This window comes from Ahaetulla prasina, chromosome 3, assembly GCF_028640845.1.
Source record: "Ahaetulla prasina isolate Xishuangbanna chromosome 3, ASM2864084v1, whole genome shotgun sequence".
Taxonomy (NCBI): Eukaryota; Metazoa; Chordata; class Lepidosauria; order Squamata; family Colubridae; genus Ahaetulla; species Ahaetulla prasina.
Window position 1 is genome coordinate 206,710,747 of NC_080541.1, and position 18,868 is coordinate 206,729,614.

Sequence of the window (18,868 nt, forward strand, 5' to 3'; positions counted from 1 at the left end):
TCAGATCCTTCCCAGCCAAGTCTACACAGCCTCTTATCAGTTGTCTTTATTGCATTTTATGTACATTTCATTAAATTAAAAATCAAATGTTATTTTTTGCCCGAATCCAATTTCTTCACCCTGATCCCATGTGCTTTCTGAGAGCACATCTGGGAATAACACTTAAAATTCAGAGATAGCCTGAATTTTCTGTGTCCCTGGAGGAATGAGACTCCCAAACAGATATAGCAGGCCATTCCTATTAAGAGAATTTCTATGTAATGTGTTAATAGAATTGTGTGAATGTGCATACAGTTCTTTTGCTACATTTATTGAGAATTTATGCCCACGGTTACTTGATGTTGATGAATTGACTCAGTGTACCATAAGGGTTGCTTATGGAATCTGATATAAGAATGGAAGGAGAGACATATGGCCATCTACAAACAGTTAATTTAAAATCAGGTTGGGTAGGAATCATTAAACCAAGTTGCAGCTGCTGCATTTAAAAAAATAGTATGCAGAAGAAAGCTATAGCTTGAAACCACTTGCAATACACATGAAGACAGTGCAATATTTAGAGTATTAGGGAGAGCTGGAAGGGTCCTATTGAGATAATCCTGTTCCTGGTGACTCTTGGACCACACACAGCCTTAAGCTATTTTACAGACTTGTTGTAATGATAAGTTGGAAAGGAGAGAATTTGGTACACTATTGTCAGCTGTCAGAGTAAGAGATGATTTAGGTTAAATAAAACTAGATTTTTGGACTCAACTTTGAACCTGATCCTTTGCGATACCTTGGAGCCCCTAGTCTCTATCTGAATGAGTGTTAACTGTGGATGCTCTAGGCCATCTCAAAACTGCCATTCAATACACAAACTGCGGTTAGGGTCAGAGGTGGCCATGGGAATAAGCAGAGGCTGAGTCACCTTCTGTTCATGAACTTGGACTCCAGTTCAACAATACAGCTGGCTGGCATAGAACAAGACCTTTCCATCTTGCCCCTCCTCCGTTTTTGAATTGCATCTCTGGAATTTCTGTCCCTGGATTTGTTATGGTAAGGTTTGTGTAGTAGCAACTGAAAGCAAGAGAGGGAAACACATTCCCCCCACCCGCTTCTGTCCTGTCACTCTTGGAAACACTTAGGAGAAAATATATTGGTGCCTAGGGGCAAATGTTACATAACACGATTTCCTTGGAACCTGCTCCAAGCAGCCGGTGTGTGCTCAACTGGAAAAGACAGAGGGACATGAACCTTCAATGAACAAAGTGTGAAAGGCAGAAAGACTTCTGTCCCCAAGGGAGGACTAAGAGCTTTCTTTTCAACCTGCCCTCAGCTCCTTTTGGCATTACAGCTGTTGCTTCCTAAAAGATGAATATTGTAGATTACTTAGTTATATCTTTTTTTTTTTACATGGTAAACTTTTCCTCACAACTGAGCTAAAGTAGTAGATACATATCCTTGACATAGCTCAAAACAATGCCAATGTAAGATGTGCCATCACATTGCCACACTCTGCCCTTACTTCTGTAGTGTCTGTTCCGTGTAATTGTCCAAAGGCATTGCTCTGATTTGTGAGTGTTCTCACACTTGCTATAGGCAAAGGTATCTCCTTCTTTGGCTTTCAAGATCCGTCACAGATGCCACTAAAGAAGGAATGAAATGTGGATCTGCCTTCTACCTGCACACTTCTACATTGGCCTGTCTACACCTCTTCTCACAGTTTATTTGGGCATTTCCCAAGTTAAAGTGATGACCACTATCTTGATTCCCTACAAACACCAATGCCAAAAGATCTAATTCACATACATTTGAAGAAATAGGGCTAATTTATTTAATTTTTATCCCACCTTTATGGCTTTAAAAATAACTGAAGGTGGTGAACCAGAGGTAGGTTTCAGCCGGTTCTGACCAGTTCCGGAGAACTGGTAGAAAAAATTCTCACTAGCCCCTCCCCCATCTATTCTCTGCCTCCTGAGTCCCAGCTGATCGGGAGGAAATGGGGATTTTGTAGTAACCTTCCCCTGGAGTGGGGAGGGAATGGAGATTTTACAGTATCCTTCCCCTGCCACACCCACCAAGCCATGCCCACAAAGCCATGCCATGCCCACGGCCCTCCTGAGCTCCATTTTCACTGGCAGAGGGTTGCAGGAGGCCACAGCAGCCGAAAATGGAGCTTGGGGGCCTGCTTTCAGTGGCAGAATGCTCGGGCCACCACAGGTGCCCCCGACAGGAGTGACATCGAGCAGGCCACGGCCACCTGGCCACCTGGCCACCCCCCCCGCAAGGTTAAACACAACCCTGATGCGGCCCTCGATTAAATTGAGTTTGACACCCCTGCTCTAGAACTTTGGACAAGTGCACAAGTGAAATGGATACAGCAGCCACACCCTAGTCCAAATTCACTGAACCAAAGTAAATTCTACATATTAAGGAGGTGTTTCATACTGTTCTACACAGGTAAAAATATTTTACTTGCAAAAACAGTTGGTATCCTATTCATATTTCAGCACAAAAGTCAGTTGGGATTTCTCTGGCGTAGCTTGTGCCATTTTTGGATTATATTTATGTAAAAGCAGGAGAGTAACTGTATGTAAGTTCCAGGTCAGGTACAGCGACCAATTTAATCCCAGGTCTGTTCAGAATTCACAATTGAAACCACTGCTTTTGGAGAAAAGCTCTGTAGAAATAAATCAGTCATAAGGAACATGAGAAACAATATGTATAATTCAGCCCCACGTTAATGTCCACCATCAAATGTAATTACAAACACAATATTCTGAATTCAGAGCACAGTCCTTCCTTTTCTTTAACTTCTTTCAGAAAGATATAGACCAGCATTTGTCAGTATTCTCATCCAAAACAATGAGGAAAATATCAAAACAGTATAAAACAAGATTTTTGCAGATCTGACAATACGTTTTGTCAAAGAAATCTATGCATATAAATCATTTTTATAAAAGCATTTCCTTTGTCCCTATTAAAGATGTCATTTAAAAAAAAACTATTCTCATGAGGATGGATGCTAATTAAGAGATGTGAATGGAGATATAGAGAAGAAATCCTGAAATTCTACTGAGGTGAATGGAAAATATACACTGAATCCTATTGATTTCCATGAGATGGAAGATGTCATCTATTACAAGCAGTGGTGGGTTTCAGTTATGTGGGCGTGGCTTGGTGGGCGTGGCATGGCTTGGTGGGCGTGGCTTGGTGGGCGTGGCGGGGAAAGATACTGTAAAATCTCCATTCCCACCTCACCCCAGGGGAAGGATACTGCAAAATCCCCATTTCCTCCTGATCAGCTGGGACTTGGGAGGCAGAGAATAGATGGGGGCGGGGCCAGTCAGAATTTTTACTATTAGTTCTCCAAACTACTCAAAATTTCCGCTACCGGTTCTCCAGAACTGGTCAGAACCTGCTGAAACCCACCTCTGATTACAAGACAAGCCCATATCTCTTGCTCATTGTTGCAGAGATATTTCCTTACCATATTCCTCAGAGCCTTCAATCAATCACAGAGCTTCTAATGTACTTGAAAAGTTTTTTCAAAATTCATGGAGATATTCAGAGATGTATTCTGCCTTAAAAGTAGCCCATATTGAACTGTTTAGCACCGTCAAACTTTAGAAAGTTTTGACCAAAGGAAATGTTTTAAGACAGGGGTCTCCAACCTTGGTCCCTTTAAGACTTGTGGACTACTTTGCTGGCTGAGGGACTCTGGGAGTTGAAGTCCACTGAAAGGGACCAAGGTTGGAGACCCCTGTTTTAAGACAACTTGTATTATATCATAAAATGTCATGGAATATTTTATAAAATTTGCTGATTTTCAATTCTACAGGAATCATGGATCCCTGGTTTTGGATACATTCTGTAAGTTATCCCATTTGAGGTACCTTCATTCAAAACATTTGGTCCTACATTTGGTCAAGTTTTACCAAGTCAAAGGTTACAGACATTGTAGTTTTATAGTGGTATATATATAAATTTTTACAGATAAAATGGTAACACTATGTTACTTACACAAATTTCTTAGAACCAGAAATAAAATGCCATTTGTTTATCTTCAGGTTTCCTGAAGTAATCAATCTGATTTTTTTCATTGGTAATCGAGATGTGACACTATTATATGATAAATGATCACCGTGATTCAAGAATGCTTGAGTTACATAAAGATAAAACAAGAGTGTTATATTTCTCAGGATATATGAACTAGCCTTTTATGATCATACAGACCTGGTTTAAAACATACCTTTGAAACTGAAGTGCATAATAAAGCAACAATAAAGATACATCTGAAGCTGATTTTGCGTATCACCTTAAGCCACAATCTGGTTTATTTTGTTTTGGCTGTTACAAAAATTAGGGAATTACAAAGAAGCAAGAACAAAAAATAAAAAATAAAAATTCCGCAGAGTTAGACTTGAGCTTTCAGTCATGTCATGGCCAGTCTAAAATAGAATTTGGCTTGTACCCATTTTTGTGACTTCACTTGGCCCCATAAAGATATTGGCAAATTTTTAGACTTGGTCTAGACAGCTGTGCTTCACCTCAGCTGGACTGCAGAGCCACATGATTCTCCTGATAGAGGCTGCTTCACTTCTCAAGGCCTTGTCCTAGGCCAGGAATGTCAAATTTGATTTCATTGAGGGCCACATCAGGGGTTGTGTTTGACCTTGGGGAGAGCTGGGGGGCGTGGTCAGCTCAAGATCACTCGTGTCAGGGGTGCCTGTGGTGACCCAAGTGCTCTGCCAGCAAAAATGGAGCTCGGGAGGGCTCGGTCCATTTTCACTGGAAGAAGGTTGCAGAAGGCCTTTGTAGCCGAAAATGCAGCCCTTCCCGAGCTCCATTTTTGCTGGCAGAGGCACCATGGGCCGGTCCTTTGCTGTTTCCAGGGCTGCCCTAGGCAATGTCCTAGGCCAGCGGTTCTCAACCTGTGGGTCGTGACCCCGTTGGGGGTCGAATGACGATTTGCCAGGGGTCGCCTAAGACCATCGGAAATATGGGAAGTATACTTGCGAGTCAAAGAATCGCGCTCCAATGGTTGACTCCACAAGCCAGCTGCAGGCTCTTCAAATCACTAGCTGAATTCGGTTTCAAGCACGATGAATTAAAAAAGAGAGAAATCTTTGCTCTGATGTCTCCCTCTCAAGCCAGCTGGAATCACTCCCAATCGCTAGCCTAATCTAGCTTCAGGTGCGATAAACTTAATAGGGGAGGAGTCTCCGCTTTAATGCCTCCGTCCTCAAGGCAATCGCAAGCAGTTCAGATCGCTAGCCAATACGGCTTCAGGTGCAATAAATTCAAAACGAAAATAATTTTACGGTTGGGGTCGCCACATCGTGGGGAATTGTATTAAAGGGGTCGCAGCACTATAAAGGTTGAGAACCACTGTCCTAGGGAATCCTTGTAGGAGGTGATGGATACCCTTCCAGTACTAACCAGGCAGAATTACTAGCTTAGAGCCTTGCAAAGAAAAGTAATGCAGGTAGTCCTTGACTTATGTAATTGAGCTTGCAATTTCAGTTGTAAGTTGCGACAGTCATTAAGCGGGTTACCAATTTTACAAGCTTTTTTTGCATCAACCGTGAAGTGAGCACGGCGATTGTAAAGCAAACCCTGAGATCTTAAAGTGAATGCTGTGGTTGTTATGTGAAGCCATTGTCTGCTATGGAGCATTTTTTTTGTCAGAAATGCAAAGAAAATCTCCGTTTGTGGCCAAAATGTTGTAAATTGTAGCTATGTGCCCAGGGGACCCTGCAAATGGCCATAGATATGGGCTGGTTGCTGAGTGCCCTACATGTGGTCACATGACCCTGGGACAGGGTGGCCATTACAATTTTGAATGTGGGTGATAAGTCCCTTTTCTGAGTCCATTGTAACTTTAAATATCACTAAGCAACCGGTTGTAACTTGAGGACTACCTGTAGTGCATCTTTAGAAATGGCTGGTGAGAGACCTGCTGCAGCCAAGAGGGGCTTTGCATGACCCTTCAATAAAGCCATGACCCTTTCAAAGCTTTGAAGTGCTCTAAGAACAGGTTTTGTGTATTGTTTTTCTTTGGGGATCAATGTGCGATTGCTTTTTCTATATCCATATGTTGCACCACTGCTTATTTCAACTCTTAGGACTGTATCAAAAGCAGAACTAGTTTACTCCCATGCGGTTATAGAAAAAGTGTATATTTCATAATTTTTCAGGACACGATTTCCCATGGAAGGAGGTAGTTTGGTATAGTGGTTAAGGCACCAGGCTAAAAAATGGGAAAGTCTGAGTTCTAATCCTGCCTTAGGCACAAAACTAACTGGGTGCCCTTGGGCTAGTTCTTCTAGGACGAGGGCAATGGCAAACCATTTACCAAGAAGACTGCAGGACTTGTCCTGGAAGTCGTCAGCAATTAAGATTGACCTGGAAACACATAAACCAAAAAAATCCTACTGAACTATACATTTACACACAGACCCAGATACACAGAGGCATACTTTATTCCCATATTACATTAGCCAATAAGTTTTTTTATATATTTGAGGTTTAGAGTGTTGTCTCCAGAGGTTAAACCATAGTCTATGGCCATGATGGCGAACCAATGGCACGCATGCCGGAAGTGGCATCCAGAGCCATCTCTCCAGGCACGCGAGCCATTGCCTGTTGCTCTTCCGGGTTCCGGCGCACCGGCCAACTAGTCTTCCAGTTTCATCTTTCTGGCACACACATGTGCACTGGGCAGTTGGTCTTCCAGTTTTTGGCACGCGCATGCGCGCACACTCCCATTTTGGCACCTAGTACTGAAAAAGTTCACCAACACTGGTCTATGGCATACTGTATTGTGCAAATGCATCCAAACAAAGGCTTAACAAAATGTGCGAACTCAAAATTTCTTGCATATCATTTCTGGAGGCAGATATCTATAGGGTTTGCATTAAAAAAAAATCACATACATGCTGCTCAATCTATATTAAATATTCAGGAACGTGAAGAACGCTGAAACAGAGGGACTGACGCTTTCAGTGCAGCCCCTAAGAAGTGGCATTTTTTGAATCTGTAAATCAATATATTTTTTAAAAAAGTAGTTGAGCAGATAGATTTACCTGCCAGGTACATACTGTACAGTAGGAGATACCAAAAGAAAGACCTGACCAAAACAGTATAGGACAGGGGTCTCCAACCTTGGCAACTTTAAGACTTGTGGACTTCAACTCCCAGAGTTCCTCAGCCAGCTCTGGGAGTTGAAGTCCACAAGTCTTAAAGTTGTCAAGGTTGGAGACCCCTGGTATAGGAACTCCTGCTTCTCTTGAGAGACAGAGGTTTTCCTAAATCAACATATTTCTCCACACGAAGGGAGAATTTGGGCTCTGCAGGTGGAAAGATCCTCCCCCACATTCCTGCATTACAACAGGGAGAATCTTTTTTCCATCCATGGCTAGGACACTTCACTTGGCCCTCCTCAACCAGTCCGGTTCTAAAAATACATTGTCTTTTCTTTAAATAGTTCCCAAATCCATCTGCTCCTGCTGCTACACATGAGAGAATCTTCCTAAAATATCTCTTTTCCACCAGCGTTCTTTTTTTTCCAAGTTTGAAAAATGCTGAATCCTCTTACTCCTGCTAGTCCTGTCCAAGTCCAGAAGGGACGGTCAGCCGCAAAGGCTGCCTTCCGAATGATCTAACCTTCCCCAAATCCAGCTGCTTGTTGAAGGCTTGGAGAGAAGGACAGCCAACCCCATCTGCTCCTCAACTGCTGACTTAAATTTTCCTGGTGGGACCATTTCTGGGACTGGCTTTGCTACAGGAGACCCGCGAGTGACCATGGATTGGGGAGGAAGCGAGTTCATGTGTTATATAACTTCCTGGAATTCCCAAGGAGAAGGAGTTTCCCTAGAAACCAGAGTTTTCTATATAGTTATCTATTTCAGTTCCTCTCAGTGGAAGCCCAGATGCCTCCCCCAGTTTTTTCCTTTCTTTATTTAGTAACAGGAACATGGTTTTTATTTCATTTAGTAAGAAGAGAAGTCTCCTTATTCCTAATTTCTTCCAGTGTTCTCCTTGACACCATTTCTCCCAGTTGTTAAATTCTCTTGACTTCCATCTGGGTTGAATCTTTTGTTCCTCTTCCCACTAAATGGGCAGGGATTGAGATAAGATTGCTTCTTCTGGTCATATATTCCTCAGTAGGGTTAGGCTTGTTAAGGGAAACTCACTGAGTCAGATGTTCTCTCCCTAGAGACGAGACAGGACAGGACAGGACGGACAGGACAGGACAGACTAGGACAGAGCAGAGCAGAGCAGAGCAGAGCAGAGCAGAGTAGAACAGAACAGAATAAAATCATGGGAGCAGAAGGGATTGTTAGAGTTTGTTGCAGAAATCAAACATCCAGAAAGCCCACACAGAGTAACTGATTCAGCAGAATCCATTAACTTCTCTTTTATATACGATATAACACATGAAAATAAATATACAATACCAATAGCTGATTCTTCCACGCTGGTAGAGAGTTACAAGCAAACACAGGCAGAATACAGCAGAGATAAGTTTCAGTTTCAATTCAGCAGACAGACTAGTTTCGTTTTAGAGCTGAGCACAGAGCTTAACACAGAGCTTAATACAGACAAAAGAGAACCTCCTCTATTACAGGGCAGTTAAGCTAAGCCTAAGCCACATCCAGGCTCCAAACTGTTTCAGCTCCCAAACAGCCCTCATTGGCTGACTTAGTTGCTATATCCTATTCCAGCCAGTCCGCAATGGCTGACCTGTTGCCATGTCTATCCAAACAGTCCCCATTGGCTGATCTATTCCAGTCTATGAATATTCATACTCTGATAGGGATCTTAGAAGTCTTCTAGACCAAATGCTTGCCCAAGGCAGAAGTCCTTACACTATCCTGGACAAGTGCTTATCCAATCTTTTCTTGTAAACCTCCAGCGATGGAGCACCCACAACACTAGGAGGCAAGCTGTTCCATTGATTAATTGTTCTCACTATCAGGAAATTACTTCTTGATTCCAGGTTGGATCTTTCTTTAGTGAGCTTCCACCCATTGCTTTCTACCCTCGGGTGCTTTGTAGAATAAGTCATCCCCTCTTCCCTGTGACAATCCTTAAGTACCAGAAGACAGCTATCATGTCACCCCCTAAACCTTCTCTTCGTTAGGCTAGATGTACATAGTTTCCTTAACTGTTCGTCGTACAATTTAGCCTCCAGGTCTTCATTTAGGGATCTCAGAATCAAAAAATAACATTTCTTCTCCTCCCCTCCCCATCCAAATGATCAAGGACAAGGTCTCACAGGAAGATCTGCTGTCCAGATTTTACAAAATGAGAGTTGTGTAACAGCAGTTCTATACTTTTCATGAATATATAAAAAATATATATTTTTTTGCATTGTGGCTAGAACTCTGGAAGGCATCTAAATGAGCTAATTCTGAAATGCTGGATCATTTTCCACCCATAAAATACGCACACACAGAAAGTATTCATTCAAATGTATGAGACATTGCAGAATGTGGGTACAGTACACTTCAAAAATTATTTATTTATTTATCAAATTTTGGAGACCGCCCATCTTCCTCACCATGCAGCCTCCAAATTATGGTTGCAGAATGCATTGCATGAAATTATAGGGGGCAAGCAAATCAAGCTACAGACATCATTCAGGGGGGAAAAAATCAAATCAATTATACCAGAGGAGGCTAAATATGCCAAACTCTCCTGCCAAATTAATTTGGAAGTCATTCCTTCCCAAATTCTGAACAAAATAGGATGCTTCTTCCACTTATATTTGCTAAGTTTGTAACATGAAGTCACTGAAAGTAAAAAGAAAAACCTTGCAGGAATGGCAGGATTCATAACTTTCCTTCATGTGCGTCAAATGATAAAACAAGATTTTAGGAAGACTTGAGAGTTATTGTTTTAAAATTAAGCTGCCTATTATCTTAGGAATAAAGCACCGCCTGCATGCCACTTTACAGTATTCTGAAAACCAAATTTTAACAATTGTAATAATATTACTTATAGTATTACTGTACTCAACTAGAATATTATTAATACTGTAAATAATTTTGTAAATGCTACCAGATCTGGAATGCAAAAAATCAGATGACCACTAGATGGCAGGAATGATTTTCATTGTTCCTTTGCTGTCATCTAAAGTTTGTGTAGAGTTTTGCAGCCCTATAGAACTCTTTCTTTTTTGAATATATAATTTTAATTAATAAACAGATAGCCAGTTTCCTATTGTGGTTCAGGCATCAGGCTAGAAACCAGGAGACTGAGTTCTAGTCCTGCTTCGGGCATGAAGCCAGCTGAGTGACCTTGGACCAGCCACATTCTCCCAACACAAGGTGAGGGTAAGCCACTTCAAGATAAACTTGCCAAGAAAATTGCAGGGACTTGTCCAGACAGTGTCAGAGAATTGGATATGACTGAGTGAAAGAAAAATAAATCAACAGACTTCCTTTTCCGAGTAATTCTCTTGGACTGTTTTAAAGCTTGTTCTGAAGATAGCTTAGAGATAGTTAATAAGCAATTTTCAAAAGTGATTGGAAAGTAAGGTTTACAAACTTAGCATCCTTTAAAAAGCTCTGCTGGGGCAGCTAGCAAGATGGTGAATCCTGTTGTCCCATAGCATTATTCTGCACTGCCCTGAAATCTCCTCATGAGAAGCAGCCATCCAGAGGATGTGTGGGCAATCTCCCTTCCTCTCCTTAGAAGTTTGTTTCTGATTATATTCCCTTATTTTTATTATTTTGAGCACTAAGGAGAAAATTATCATCACATACTGAAAAGTACGAATATTTCGGGCTTTCATTCACTTGTATAGATGCTTTTCTCGCATGCACACTGTAGCATCACCTATATTTTTAAGCACAGCCTTATAGATCCCTCCCTGTTGGTAAACCAGCATACAACTAAGATTCATAACAAAACTTCTAACAAAAAACCAAATATCTATCTATCTATCTATCTATCTATCTATCTATCTATCTATCTATCTATCTATCTATCTATCTATTTATCTATCTTTCTATCTATCTATCTATCTATCTATCTATCTATCTATCTATCTATCTATCTATCTATCTCTATCTATCTATATCTATATATATCTATATCTCCCTCTCCCTCTCTCTCTCTCCCTCTCTCCCCTCCCCTCTTCCTCCTCTCTCTCTCTCCTCCCTCTCTCTCCGTCTCCCGTCCCCTCTCCTTTTCCTCTCTCTCCCCTCCTTCTCCTCTCCCTCTTCCTCTCTCTCTCCCCTCCCCTCCCCTCCCTCTCCTTCTCTCCCCTGTCCCCCTCTCCCTCTCTCTCTCCCTCTCTCCCTCTCTTCTTCACTTTCCCTCTCTCCCCCTCCCCCTCCCCCTCTTCCTCTTCCTCTCTTCTCTCTCCCTCTCCCTCTCTTCTTCTCTCCTCTCCCTCTCCCTCCCTCTCCCCCTCCCTCTTTATGTATATGTCTGAGGTGTGTGTGTGTGTGTCTGTGTCTGTGGTACACACACATATACATTCTTTTGGACTAAATTGTAATAAACTTTGATCGGCATGATTTGAACTGGTTGTGGCTGTTTCCTAGGAAAGATTACCAAATCAGATAATTTGCCAATCAGTATCACTAACTGTCAGTTGAACAGCAGTTTTCCAAACTCTAAAGTTGAGTTGACTTTTCCATGTTCTCTGCTACACGATCCTTCTAATTGGAACGAGCAAGGCTTGAATCAGAAAACTTCTACATGCAAAACTTATTTTCTCCCCCTGAGCTATGGTTCCTTTCCAGTAGGAGCCAAATGCAGTTGCATCAGTACATGGTTTAAGGTCATGGGTGCCAGCTGACCGTTCTTGATCTAATATATTGGCTCGGTGGCAGGATGCAAAGAGATGTTTAGGGAAGCAGAACAAAGGCTCCAAATGGCCACCTTGGTCTGTAAGCTCTTGAGAAGATCAACCTTTAAGGTTTCCTGAGGATGTGCCCGAAAGTTCCACAGCAACTCTTTTGAGCTTATCATAACAGCCAACTCAGTTTTTTTACTTGCAAAAGCATTCCAGTCTCACGGCAACAATACTTAGTTTTGACAAAAGACTCTGGTCCTTCCAAAATAAATAGACAGACTCTGCCGCTGAAAGCAGATCTTGAACCAGATCCACAAGAGTGGAAGCACCAAGAAAAATGTATATAATAAATCTTATTTGATAAAGGGAATATCTTGAACAGATGTGTTTAGTCCCTTATTATCTACATCTTTGTAGACATGGAGCTATTTCAGCTGGATTTTCTGAATGGCAACATAGTGTTTAATGGAACTTTTCACACAGAATGAAATCCATGAAAATACATTTGCAGGATCTAGAGACGTATAGAGGTGATGTTGACTCCAAAGCTGAGCTGAACCCCTGTAGAACTTTAAAGTTTGACAATAATTCAAAAACTTCCAATTGGAGGCATGCTTTTGCACAATTTAGATCCTTCTGATGAATGTTTATACTCAGGACCTTTTAAAAATCCTAAAACCAGGATGCTCATTTGAGCTCTGCATTTGGCCCCTTTTTATTAAGTGGTGTGGTGGCCTAGTGGTGAATATGTTCACCTCCCATTCGGAAGTTTGAGAGTTCAGTGCCAGGTACTGGCAGATGTTTCTCTCCTAGGGTGCAAAGAAAAAAATATCTGCTGCGAACTCTAGATAGGTGTCGGGAAGGGCATCCACCCAGTAAATGTTTAGCTCAAATGCTTAGTTCAATCCAGTCATTCCAACTCCACATTGAATAGGTTTTTTTAATTTGAGCCCTTCTTATTTCATCCTGCATCACTGTATCCACATCCACTCCCTCCATGGTTACACAGTTTAGGAAATTGCCTTTCCTAAAAAATAGGCAGGTTTTACGTAGTTATCATATTGGTGGTTTGATTCCAATTATATATTCTGGCTCATTCAGTTAGAGGATCTGTCAAGAAGGTCAGAGTTCAAATGTTCCTATCATCATCATCATCATCATTTATTTTTGGAGGATATTTAGTGTAATGTATCTTTAAGGGTTTTGGAGGGAAAATAGAGCGGGAAATAGCACGTTGCGAATTGGCTGATAGCCTCCAGCTGAACTGTATATAAGGAGGGGTTTTTACCGTTTGCTTTCGCTGGGTTCACTATAAACTAAAGAGCTGTTGTTACTCATCTGGTCTCCTGCCTCGTTATTGCCCGAATCTAACACTGGCGACGAAGGTGGGATTTCGAGGCAAAAGAGCACCAGGAACGAACCCAGCAAAATAAGGGCGGTTATAGCGATGTCCAGCTATACACCGCCAGCGCCATTCGACCCAGCCAAAGAAAATGGGGTCATACATGGCTCGCAGTGTTTCCTCGAAGCCAACGAGCTCAAGGAGTCTCGGACAACAGGAAGCAGGCGTACTTCCTGAGTCACTGCGGTCTTGAGGTTTTCGACACCGCTGAATCGCTTTCTGAGCCAACGCCGGTACAGGCGGTACCGTGGCAAACTCTGCAGACTGTTTTGAAAGCCCACTATGCTGCGCCTTCCAAGTTCGTTCAACGGTTCGAATTAAGGCAGCGCATGCAGCAAGAGGCGAGTCCATCAGTGTGTACATGGCAGCACTGAGGAAAGCCGCGAACCATTGTGAGTACCGAGACTTGGAAGGCGCGTTGCTCGACCAGCTAATTTGCGGGGTCAGGGACATCCGTTTGCGGCGGCGGCTGCTGTCCAGAAGCAACCTAACGCCGCAATCGCCCTGGATGAGGCAAGGGCTCACAAGATGTCTACCCAAGCGGCAGAAACACTACAAAAGCCGGTCGCGCCAGGCGGCAGCGAAAACAACCCGGTCCACAACGAGGAAGTCAGGCCGAGTCGGAAGAGGAGGAAGAGGAAGAAGTCTTCCACACGGGAGGCGGAGAGGAAGACCGGGCGAATCGCGCGAGTTGCGGGGCCAACACCAACGGCAACATTGCAAATTTAAGGATGCCACGTGTCGGCGATGTGAAAAAAGGGCACATCGCGAAAGCCTGCCGGCGCCCCAACCTTCCGCCAAAATTCAAACCGACCAATCAAAGCGCGGGAACCGTGAAACGGCCCAGGATTGGACAAGGGAAAAAAGGCGCGAAGTTGAATCAGACCGCCGTGAGAGTGGGCCAGGCATCAACACGCCTAGAAAAAAAAATCTTTATTAAAACACTCATCGAAGGAGTGCCGTGCGAATGGAAGTGGACACTGGATCTTCAATTACGATCATGTCCTGGAGCAACTTAGAAAAAACTTGCGGCTATCGCGAACGCAAACTGCGGCCACAGAAGCTACGAGTGCAGGACTATCAAGGGAACAGGATCCCTGTCCGAGGCGGCGACCGTCCACGTCAAGTATGGACAGTTCAAAAACTCTGCCCATCACCATCGTCGATGGGACTCTGCGAGTTTGTTGGGACTAGACTGGTTCCGGGCATTGGGCATGGGAGTGACGGAGTCTTCGAAATGAAGTCGACCTCAAGGACGAACTCATGAAGGAGTTCGAGGACGTTTTCAAAGACTGCCTGGGCAAGTACAAGGGGACCCCTATCTCCTTCAACCTAGACCCTCAAGTTGCCCCTATCCGTTTAAAGGCTAGGAGGGTTCCCTTCGCCCTGAAGCCCAAGATTGACCGGGAACTGGACAAACTAGTAAGCCAGGGGATACTAGTGCCAGTCGACCATGCGAAGTGGGAGACGCCGATAGTCACCCCAGTGAAACCAGACGGGTCAGTCAGGATTTGCGCCGATTACAAGGCGACGCTAAACAAAGCTTTGCAAAAAAGCGCTTACCCCGTCCCAGTGGTGCAACACTTGCTGCACTCGCTAGGGCAAGGGCAGGTTTTTGCCAAACTAGATTTGGCCCAAGCCTATCAACAGTTGCCCGTAGATAGCAGCACGGCCGAGGCACAAACAATCGTAACGCACAGGGGTGCTTTCAAATGCACCAGGTTACAGTTTGGGGTCAGTGTGGCACCAGGATTATTTCAAAATTTAATGGAGCGGCTTCTGCAGGGGCTCCCCGGGGTGGTACCGTACTTTGATGACGTACTGGTATCCGCCGATAATATGGAAGAACTAGGGGTGCGACTGAGAAAAGTTTTGAGTATTTTCCGGTCCGCCGGTTTAAAAGTCAAATTAAACAAGTGCCAGATCGGGGTAGGATCCGTAGAATTCCTGGGCTACCGGATAGACAGGGAGGGGATCCACCCCACTGAGAGCAAGGTTAGGGCGATCAGAAAGGCCCCAGCACCCCAAAACAAAACAGAGTTGCAGGCGTTTTTGGGTCTGGTAAATTTTTACGCGGTTTTTTTAAAAAATAAGGCTACCATAGCCGAGCCGCTACACAAATTACTAGGAAAAAATGCTGCATGGTCTTGGGGAAAGGCGGAAGCTAGAGCATTCGAAGCAATAAAAAACCTCCTGTCTAGCGATAGCTTATTGATCCAATACAATAGCACACTACCATTGGTGCTAGTTTGTGATGCATCCCCCTACGGGGTGGGGGCTGTGCTCAGCCACAGGCTGCCAAATGGCACAGAAGCCCCTATAGCGTTTTACTCCCGAACAATGTCCTCAGCTGAAAGGAACTATAGCCAGTTGGATAGGGAAGCCTTGGCCATAGTCTCCGGGTAAAAAGTTCCATGAATATGTTTTCGGTCGCGACTTCGAAATTGTCACAGACCATAGACCCCTACTAGGGTTGTTGGCGGGCGACCACCCAACGCCCGTGGCACTTTCGCCCAGATTGACCCGATGGACTATCTTTCTGGCTGCATATTCTTACAAACTGCTACATCGGCCAGGAAAGGAGTTAGGGCATGCAGACGCCTTGAGCAGATGCCCTTTACCAGCGACTATCGAAGACCCCACTCCGGGCACACCCGTCTTGTTAATTGACTCTTTGGACTCTGGTCCAGTCACTTCCAAGGAGGTGGCTCGGGCTTCTTACAAGGACATTACATTAAGGACTGTAATGGGTTGGGTGCAAAGAGGATGGCCCGCTGCGCCGGGTGAGCGTTTTAGGGAATTTGTAAAAAAGTGCGGGGAATTGTCGGTGCAAGGGGGGTGTTTGCTCTGGGGGGATAGAGTGGTGGTCCCAGAGAAATTGCGGAAAAAAGTTCTGGAACTTCTGCACGAAGGCCATCCTGGGATCGTGAGAATGAAGGGTTTAGCCAGGAGCTATGTGTGGTGGCCCTTGATGGACATGGAGATTAGCGATAGGGTTGGGAAATGCCAAGCATGCCAGGAATCAGACCACTACCACCAACGGCCCCAATCCGAGTGGGAGAAACCCCAGGGCCCATGGTCCCGAATCCATATCGACTTTGCCGGCCCTTTCCACGGCCAAACATTCTTAGTGGTGGTAGACGCATTTTCCAAATGGCTGGAAATCATTCTAATGAAATCCATGACAGCAGAGGCTGTAATTTCAGTCCTCGGCACCTTTTGTAACACACGGGTTACCAGACACACTCGTTTCAGACAACGGGCCACAGTTCACGGCGACCCTTTTGAGGGTACTTGGCGGAAGAGGGCATCCGGCATGTCCTCTCGGCGCCTTTCCACCCTGCGACGACGGCCTTGCAGGCGTTTCGTCCGGAGCGCAAAGAGGCATTGTCCAGAATCAGACCCGGGATTGGCAATTAAAATTGACACCTTCTTAGCGGTACAACACAGAACCCCTTGTGTAGCGACTGGCGCAGCCCAGCAGAGCTACTGATGGGAGAAAGCTTAGATGCCCGTTAGACCGGTTAAACCCGAACTACACACCAGACGGGTACAAAACAACACCGGGCAAAACAAGAGAATTGACAGTAGGGAGTTCCGTATGGGCACACAATTATGGTGAAGGCCCAAACTGGCAAAGGAACAATCCTAGAAACAACCGGGCCCAAATCATATCTCGTAGAAATAGAGGATGGCGGGTTTGGAAACGCCACATAGACCAGTTAAGAAAAGAATAGCCACCAGTCTAGAAACAGGCGAAACAGGCCCTGACTATCCAATGATTGAATCCACAGCTAACTCAAACCCGAGAAAACCGCAGGACTTATCTGAGTTCCAGCGACACCAACCGGTCCCTCCGAAGGAAAGCAGGAGCGACTCTGCAAGTAATCAAGGCGGATGGCCTGGAGGAGGAGCTGAGAGGAACGAACAGTCCCTCCGGCCAGCTCGACTCACTCCCAGATAATGAACTGCGCAGGTCCGAAAGAGTTAGGAGACGCCCTGCGTACTTACGTGACTACGTAGAAAAATAATTATTCATTTTATGTAAATAGGGGTAAAAAGTTTTCTGGGAGGGGAGGAGTGTAATGTATCTTTAAGGGTTTTGGAGGGAAAATAGAGCGGGAAATAGCATGTTGCTAATTGGCTGATAGCCTCCAGCTGAACTGTATATAAGGAGGGGTTTTTACCGTTTGCTTTCGCTGGGTTCACTATAAACTAAAGAGCTGTTGTTACTCATCTGGTCTCCTGCCTCGTTATTGCCCGAATCTAACATTTAGCTTAAAAATATTGTAAGTTAAAAATATACACATTATTATGAATAAAATGACCCCTGATTTATTTAGCCTTGTGTTCCAAGGGCAGACAATTTTCTAATCTCCAGGGGTTGTATGGTATCTTCATTCATTGCCATTGCCTGTGAAAGTATCTAGAGAAATGTTTCTTTTAAGATGTGTGGCCTTCAATTCCCAGAATTCCCCAGCCAGTATTTCAAGTATACTTTTTAATGAAATTTTCTTCCTGTAAATCAGTTAAATTATTGACTGCATTCCAAGGAATAAGAGCGATTAAGCATGAATTAGGCCTTGATTTTAAAAAGTTAAAATGCGACATCTCTTTAAATTAATGACCTAATTTAATATAATTAGTTTTGTATTGAGGAAAGACTTTATGAGATAATTAGCTTCTCTAGATATTTCGAATTGCAAATAGCAAATAGAGTGCAATGCTAGTCCTTACAAAAATATCCAAAATCATTAGACGGTACCAGACTTTCTGATGGCCCATATTATGCAAATCTTATGGTATCTTAATTGGCTCAATTATTATGGCATAACTTTTCATGAACTTCAGCCCACTTTAACAAATGCACTAAAGCAGGGGTGTCAAACTGGATTTCTTTGAGGGCCAGATCAGCATTGTGGTTTTCCTCTGCATCCCATTTTGGCCAGCAGAGTATTCAGGAGGCTGTCCAGGCTGAAAATGGGACACGGGTGTTTGTGCGCCTCCCCCCCGCCCCATTTTGGCTGCCAGAGGCACCATGGGGCAGTCCTTTGCTATTTCCAGGCTGGCCCCGCAGGGCAGATTTAAGCACCCCACGGGCCTTGAGTTTGACACCTCTGCACTAAAGGGTATGTGTGTCAGTGGTGGGTCTCAAAAATGTTTACTACTGGTTCTGTGGGTGTGGCTTGGTGGGCATGGCTTAGTGGGGGTGATAGGGGAAAGATACTGTAAAATCTCGATTCCCTCCCAATCAGCTGGAACTTGGGAGGCAAAGAATAGATGTGGGCGGGGCCAGTCAGAATTTTTACTACCGATTCTCCAAACTACTCAAAATTTCCGCTACCGGTTCTCCAGAACTGGTCAGAACCTGCTGAAACCCACCTCTGATGTGTGTGTATGTAAAATCTAAAATTACACACAAACACACACATACATACCACAGAAAGGTTTTTAGTTTTTTGTTTTGCTATGGATTAGTGATAACAAATAAACTAGCTACTTTTGTGAAAATTATCTAAACAAGTTAACTCATGGCCCCAGGTGAAATAAAATAAGGATAAATACACATGCATTATTTTTCATATAGAATTCTTATTTTTATTTATCTATTTTTGGCAGGGAGTCTGAAGCTGCAATCCTGCAGTTTTATCTTTTATCTTTTCTTTTTT